The sequence below is a fragment of the Notolepis coatsorum genome (genome assembly GCF_963971535.1).
Source record: "Notolepis coatsorum genome assembly, chromosome: 4".
Lineage (NCBI taxonomy): Eukaryota > Metazoa > Chordata > Actinopteri > Aulopiformes > Paralepididae > Notolepis > Notolepis coatsorum.
Genome location: NC_140168.1, coordinates 73,101,001 through 73,109,305, shown reverse-complemented (window position 1 = coordinate 73,109,305; position 8,305 = coordinate 73,101,001).

The following is an 8,305-nucleotide window of genomic DNA, read 5'->3' as shown; positions in this document are numbered from 1 at the left end:
GCAAGGAAACTAGAAAAGAAGGGTCAAGCCGTCAGAATTCACATCCTCTTCCCTTCAACAATGTTAACGCGTCACTCGTTCAACTCACGTTAACGTTATGATACGTTGCTAAACACCCCACAGACTCTGACAATGAAGCGTTAGCGCGGTTCATTTAGATTATGTTAACGGGGTGGATGTAGTCGCTTGTTTATTTACCAGACGAGCTAGAGTTGCATCAGAACTTCCGTGTTGTTTACAATTTTCGCGCGCTGGAGAAATGACGTCACAAGGGTTGCCTTTTCATATTATCCCCCTTCTTGGACTTCCCTGTTGGCACGCAGGGCTGCCTCATTGCTTTTACCAAACGGTTCGTGCGTTTTGCGAATCTGATTGGCCAATGGCCACTGACGTTTCTTTGACGTTTCTGGTCATGTGACATGTGCGCCCAATCGTGTGACGGCAAGTTCTTTGGACGGTTAAGCTTAGGCGCTCTTTCGAAGTTGGTTAAGGTTAGAGTTTGTCTTAGACTGAGCATGCCGATAGAACGCCAGCCCTGATTCCAAACTCTAACCATAACCAACTGCGAAAGAGTTGCCTAAGCTTAACCAGTGATAAACTAGGCGTTAGGTCATTTGCAGGCTGTTCGAGGCGGAAATGGGCTAATGCCGCTTTCACGTTACGTGGGAAGAACCGGAAGAAAAACCATTCACGTCAGCCTCCTAGTGGTAATTCCCATAGATATCTATATATATCTATGGTCATTCCCACTAGGACATATGGGATTTTTTTTTGACCCCAATATCTCCCACTTCGCGTCACGAATTGCGGAAGTATGGATGTGGGCGTTTCATCGAGTCAACGCGTGAAGGCTTCCTAGTTGTAGCCATAGATATATGTTCTATAGATATCTATGGTTGTAGCAACGAGATGTCCTCTGGTTCTTCCGCTTCTTCCCACGTAACGTGAACGCGGCATAAGACACTGCTCGTCATGCGATTGGGAGCACATGTCACATGACCAGAAACGTGCGTGGCCAATCAGAGCGCAAAACGGGAACGCGGAAACACAAACCGTTTGGTGCATATCACCACCTATTGTACCGGAGTGCGTAACATCAGTGTTTTACATAAATCAGGTTATAAAACAAACAACAAAACCGTATCTTAATTAAGATCTAATCTTGTATTACTAAGAAAAATAAAGAGAGCCTTGTAGCACTCCCACACTGTCTCACCCATTCTTAAAATTCCAAAACCTTACTTGGTCCCAAGAAGAGGGTCTCGTGTATTATTGGGTTAGGACATTTACTGTACATTGGAGGGGGTTGAGTTAGGACATTTACAGGGGCCAGTTTCGAATAGCAGTCTCCCGTAGGTGCTCTTTGAGAGTTTGAGGTTTTGAAAGTGGGTAGTGATTCACATTCCTTTACAGCTTTGGGTAGGGCGTTCCACATTGATGTGGCATAATTGCAAAACGTGTTTAGTCCCTTGTTTGAGCCGAATCTGGGTTTAAACATGATTTGTGGAGCTCCCTCTGGTGTTGTGGTCGTGGTATTCACTGACCTTTGGGAAGTATTTTGACATGTAGATGGGTACCTTAGTCGTGTAGTGTATCTTGTAGACCAGGCCCATTGCAAGTTGCTGTACTCTGTCGTCTACTCTAAGCCATCCTAGGTTGTCAAAGTGGGCAGGGTTCTAGGAGTAAGGTCAAGTAGTAGTCTGACCAGTTTGTTTTGTGATGTTTGTAATCTTGTTTTTAGCGCCTTTGAGGTGCTTTGGTACCATGAGGTGCATGCATAGTCGTAGTACCCTTGAATGAGTGCTCCTGCCACTGCCAGAGTCTTCAGGGTATTCTTGTTTACCAGAGAGGAGATCCGGTACAAGAATCTAGTTCGTTGGTTGACTTTTCTGATTACATTGGATGCCATTTTGTCACAGGAAAGATTTGCCTCTAGGATGGAACCTAGGTATGTAATTTCATCTTTCCTTGTGACAATATTGTCACCCACTGTAACTGAGAAGCCGTCGGTCTTGCTGAGTTTGTTATTTGATCCGAAGAGAATGGATTCTGTTTTACCCAAGTGTAATGATAGTTTGTTATCAGCGAGCCAGGTGCAGCAATACAGTGATATATCGCATTATCATCTAGTATCACTTTTTTTGTGCTCTATAGGGAGGTGTAGTGGTTACGTCATTTTCGTTTTTTCCTGTTCCACCCTCTGTTCCACTTAATGTATTTCCCATTGCCCATTTCTAAACGGCTCGTTTAAAACAAATAAAGCATGGACATGGTGTACCTTTCTGTGCGTATTAATCCACAATCTATAGCTCCCACCTCACCCCTGCCCACTTTGACAACCTAGGATGGCTTAGAGTAGACGACAGAGTACAGCAACTTGCAATGGGCCTGGTCTACAAGATACACTACACGACTAAGGTACCCATGTACATGTCAAAATACTTCCCAAAGGTCAGTGAATACCACGACCACAACACCAGAGGGAGCTCCACAAATCATGTTAAACCCAGATTCGGCTCAAACAAGGGACTAAACACGTTTCGCAATTATGCCACATCAATGTGGAACGCCCTACCCACAGCTGTAAAGGAATGTGAATCACTACCCACTTTTAAAACCACTCTCAAGGAGCACCTACGGGAGACTGCAATTCGAAACTGGCCCCTGTAAATGTCCTAACCCAACCCCCTCCAATGTACAGTAAATGTCCTAACCCAATAATACACGAGACCCTCTTCTTGGAACCAAGTAAGGTTTCGTCGATAATCCAATGTACAGTTACCCCCCGCCTACCCCCCCCCCCCCCCCCCCAACCACCTCCTATGTACAGTCCCCCCCCGCCCACCCCACCTACCCAATTACCCCTCCTATGTACAGTTACCCCCCACCCCACCTCAACCAATGTACAGTTTCTTCGTCAAATGTATATACTCTCTTTTTTAAACTATTTTTGTATCACAAACAGTACTGTATTTGTAAATCTGGTATGTCATAAATGTCTGGATGTAACAGTACTGTCTATCTGTATGTCATGTATGTCATATATGTTATGATGAATTGAAAATGGGGGACCCTGATGTAAACAAGACGAAAGTGTTTCTCTGGTCTGCATCCCCTTAACAATTGTGTGTATTGAGCCGTACTGTATTGTACCCATTCTGCAATCTGGTAATACAATTTTCAATCAATCAACCAATCACATCAGACTGAGGTACACTGCTGTAAATACAGATAATCTATCATTATGTTGAGTATGACTACATCAGACTGAGGTAAGCACACTGCTGGTCCTTCATGTCCCATCCCTGGATCTTTAGATCCATCAGTAAATATTGTCATATAATTAAAGAAATTTATCTTCACATAATCTTGAATCAAATATCCAATGTTATCCACATTCCTTTCAATCCATTCTCTTCTGCTCCATGAGTTGCAAGTCCACGTTGGGTTCTGGTTAATATCCACGGAGGAACAATAATCTAACCTACATATTCTTCTGCTACTGTGTCAATATTCCAACAAAATCCTCTACCTTTTTGTTGTTGCAATAGGGAGGTGTAGTCTGACGTCACTTTGGACCGCCCACGAGGTCCACCCGTATAGGAATTTATCGTTGGAAAAATGGATCGGCTATTGTAACAATTCTGCCTCATGAACATTGGAAAGCTTTCCATTTTTGCACAAAATGAGTTCCCTTCTATCACTAACATTATTGTTTAAGCATTTCTGCTTGAAATCAAATTCGGCGTTTTTTGTTTACGATTAATTGCGAATATTTTCATGTTGAGCTATAGATTGTGGATGAATACGCACAGAAAGGTACACCATGCAAATGTTCATGATTTTTAAACGAGAATATTTAGAAATGGGCAATGGGGAAATACGTTGCAATTTTGCGAGGTGGACCGGCCGGAAACAGCAATGAACCACTACACCTCCCTATTCCCAACGATCACACAGCACCTTTGTTGCAGGTCCTTCCTTTAACTTAACCCAGTACTCCCGTGACGGGATCATCCCTATGTTCCCCGGTTGATTGATTAATTGATTGAACATTTTTATTAATTATTAATGTCCGCCTTGTTTCGAACCGGTTAAGCTTAGGCCCTCTTTCGAAGTTGGTTAAGGTTAGAGTTTGGAATCAGGGCTGGTGGTCTAAAATTTTCAATCAATCGGGGAACATAGGACCCGGGGAACATAGACATGCTCCCCCAGTGACAACTTCAAACCTCTTAAATACAATGTCATTCAGGCCCTATAAATATTCAGTAGTGATTGTTTATCTGCTCCCCAATCAGAACCAGAAACTGATCTCATGAGATTCACTACTTTTTTACATTTAGTTTCAATCTCGATTCATCCATATACATTTCTCATCAAACCATAATCCTAAATATTTTAACTCTGTTACCCTTTCCATACTTTGACCATCCGATTTAAGCTGCACATTATCTAGCCTTCTCTTTGTGGTCAAGAGCATGGCTTTGCATAGCCCCTTACGTGACTGCGATGTGCAAGCCAGGGGCTTTTGTAACCGCAGTCACTCTCAGCTATATAGCTACCAGGCTCGTTTGGACCACCAAGCACTAATTCTGAGCTCGGGGTTTGATTGATTGATTGAAAAGTTTATTAACAGATTGCAGAATGGGTACAGTACAGTACAGCTCAATACATACAATTGTTAAGGGGATGCAGACCAGAGAAAGACTTTCGTCTTGTTTACATCAGGGTCCCCCATTTTCAATTCATCATAACATATATGACATACAGATAGACAGTACTGCTACATCTATACATTTATGACATATCAGATTTGCAAATATAGTACTGTTTGTGATACAAAAGTGTCCAGAAAAAGAGTGTATATACATTTGACGTAGAAACTGTACATTGGAGGAGGTTGGGTGGGTGGGGTGGGGTTGGGTGGGTGGGTGGGGGCTGTGCATTGGAGGTGGGGGGGGGGGGGGGTTGGGTAGGGGACACACACACATTTTACACTGTACATTGGAATACTGACAAAGCCTTACTTGGTCATTTACTGTACAACTAGGTTATGACATTTGTAGGGGCCAGTTTCGAATTGCAGTCTCACGTAGGTGTTTTTTTAGAGTGTTTTTGAAAGTGGGTAGTGATTCACATTCCTTTACAGCTTTAGGTAGGGCGTTCCACATTGATGTGGCATAATTGCGAAACGTGTTTAGTCCCTTGTTTGAGCCGAATCTGGGTTTTACATGATTTGTGGAGCTCCCTCTGGTGTTGTGATCGTGGTATTCACTGACCTTTGGGAAGTATTTTGACATGTACATGGGTACCTTGGTCGCGTAGTGTATCTTGTAGACCAGGCCCATTGCAAGTTGCTGTACTCTGTCGTCTACTCTAAGCCATCCTAGGTTGTCAAAGTGGGCAGGGGTGAGGTGGGTTCTAGGAGTTAGGTCAAGCAGTAGTCTGACTAGCTTGTTTTGAGATGTTTGTAATTTGTTTTTTAGTGCCTTTGAGGTGCTTTGGTACCATGAGGTGCAAGCATAGTCGTAGTACCCTTGAATGAGTGCTCCTGCTAGTCTTCAGGGTATTCTTGTTTACCAGAGAGGAGATCCGGTACAAGAATCGCGTTCGTTGGTTGACTTTTTTTATTACATTGGATGCCATTATGTCACAGGAAAGATTAGCCTCTAGGATGGAACCCAGGTAGGTAATTTCATCTTTCCTTGTGATAATATTGTCACCCACTGCAACCGAGAAGCCGTCGGTCTTGCTGAGTTTGTTATTTGAACCGAAGAGAATGGACTCTGTTTTGCCCATGTGTAATGATAGTTTGTTGTCGGCGAGCCATATGCAGATTTTGCCTAGTTCCGAGCTGAGGGCTTTTTCAACCTGTAACTTGTTCTTGTCAGAGACCAGCAGGGCTGAGTCGTCCGCAAACAGGAACAAGTTGCAGTCACAAGCTGACGACATGTAATTTGCATAAATTAGGAATAGTAGCGGTCCTAGTATGCTTCCTTGTGGAACACCACAGCTCACTGTGAGGGGGGGGGATAGGGTACCGTTTACTTCCACCATCTGTTCCCTCCCCTCCAGGTAGGATTGTATCCAGCTCACTGATAAACTATCAAAACCAATTGCTTTTAGCTTGTCAATCAGAATGGTGTGATTGACAGTATCGAAGGCCTTTTGTAGGTCCAGCATGACCATGCCGCAGTATTTGCCCGCGTCCACCTCTTGTTTGATGTGGTCGTTCAAGTAGAGAAGGCATGTGTCCGTGGAGTGGGATGTTCTGAAGCCAGATTGGAATTCGTAGATTAGATTTTTTTCCGCGAGGTACTTTTCGATCTGTTCGTATACTATTTTTTCCATGATTTTCGAGATGGATGTAAGGATAGAAACAGGGCGGTAGTTACCCGGGTCTAATTTGCTGCCCTTTTTATGCAGGGGTGTTACTCTCGCAATTTTGAAGTCCTTGGGGACGTGTCCCTGTTTTATGGAGAGGTTTATTATGTGTGATGACTGGGGTGATGGCTGCTGCTGAGTCTCTGAGGAATTTGGAGGGGATGTTGTCATGGCCAGTGGCCTTGTTTTTTTACTGTGACTAACTGAAATATGCCCCAAAAAAAAGGAAAATGGACATAGGGAAATTTTTTAATCAAAGGGCAGCAGAGACAAGTGATACAGGGACACAGGTAAGGTCTGGCTTAGTGATTATAAAATAGTGCAGTTGAGCATTCAGTAACCAATACTTTTTGTGAATGTGTTTTTGATACTACATTCTGTTGAACACACACCTCAAAACCGTACCTAAGGAAAATTGTCTCAATTGCAAGAAAAGTAATAGACAGTTATGATATTACATTCTGCATAATTCGTATGCAAAATATTGTGGTTCCCTGCTTTAGTCTGTTGACACATTTCTATACTAAAAATGCTTGTGTAGTCCTGTGTCATACCTAAATGTCATATAACTGAATTGTATAGAAACAACTCACCAAAATTGACAACTGATTTGACAAAAACAATACACCAAGGGGGGGATACCCCCCCCCCCCTTCTCGCCATACCTTGCCTTTTACTGAAACAACGCCACTGCTCAGGAGTCTTCACAGTGTGCTGCTGATTGGTTTGTGAAATACATGGCTGGAAAATTAATAAACAATGACCTCAATAGAACTCCAATATAACTGACCGTGATCGCAGCAGACTACAGTGTGGCCCGTTCAGCCGAACACACAATTGGAGGTGGGCTTCCCACTCTCCAGGACATTTATACCAAGCGCTGCAGGGCCAAAGCTAAGAGAATAACCAAAGACTCTAGTCACCCAAACAACTGCCTCTTTGAACTGCTGCGGTCAGGCAAGCGCTACAGGAGACTCATGGCCAGTACAGAGACTCAGAAGGAGCTTTTATCCCCAGGCCATCAGGATGCTCAATGACTATGTAACAAACCATCATCTACACTCATTGCACACACATCCATATGCACACACTCACTTTAAACAAACACTCACATTGACACTCAAACACTACAATGACTACATTATATTTATCTATCTATTTAAAGAGATTTGCACTACATTCATACCTTATTTGCATTTGCACCTTACATTAAAGTTTTGTACCTCATTGTCTGCATTTTTACTTTTTTTTTTACTCATTGTACTTAGATTGTAGTTTAGATTGCATATTCCTCTTTTACTTACTTTTTTTTACTGTATGAAGCACTCTCAGGGGCTCATACAGAACCAAGCATTTCACCGTAAAGTACATGTATTTTATATGTGACAAATAAACAAAACAAACAAACAAACAAAACCCTGTCGCTGATGAGCATCCTGTCACTCATGCTTATTACACCCATTTGCTATGTTAGCGAGGTAGCTAATGTTAGCCAGCTGTAGTTCATCAGTACAGTCAGTAACGTAGCAGATTGAAAGGTAAACACTCATTCTGTAGCTCAGTAGACCAATGGTGCGGTGGTGGATCGAGTCCACGCTGTTGCCTAGTCAGCGAGATGCAATGCTGGAAAGAAAATAAACAACGTCCCCATCTAACATTAATAACGCTATCGCTATTCACACTAAACCTAGTTGTGGTTGTGTGTAGCTATTTGGGTTTAAAGGTGCTATACTGTAGTGTAGAATAGATAACATGCAGCCACTAGATGTCACACTAGAGCACCAGCATGTCATTTATACAATCAGATGCATTCCATGTGGGGAAATGGTAAGTAGAGGAGATATATGCATGCAACATGTAAACAACATTAATTTTGGACCTGCAAAACATTTTTAAATGATATTTATTAAATCAATATTTA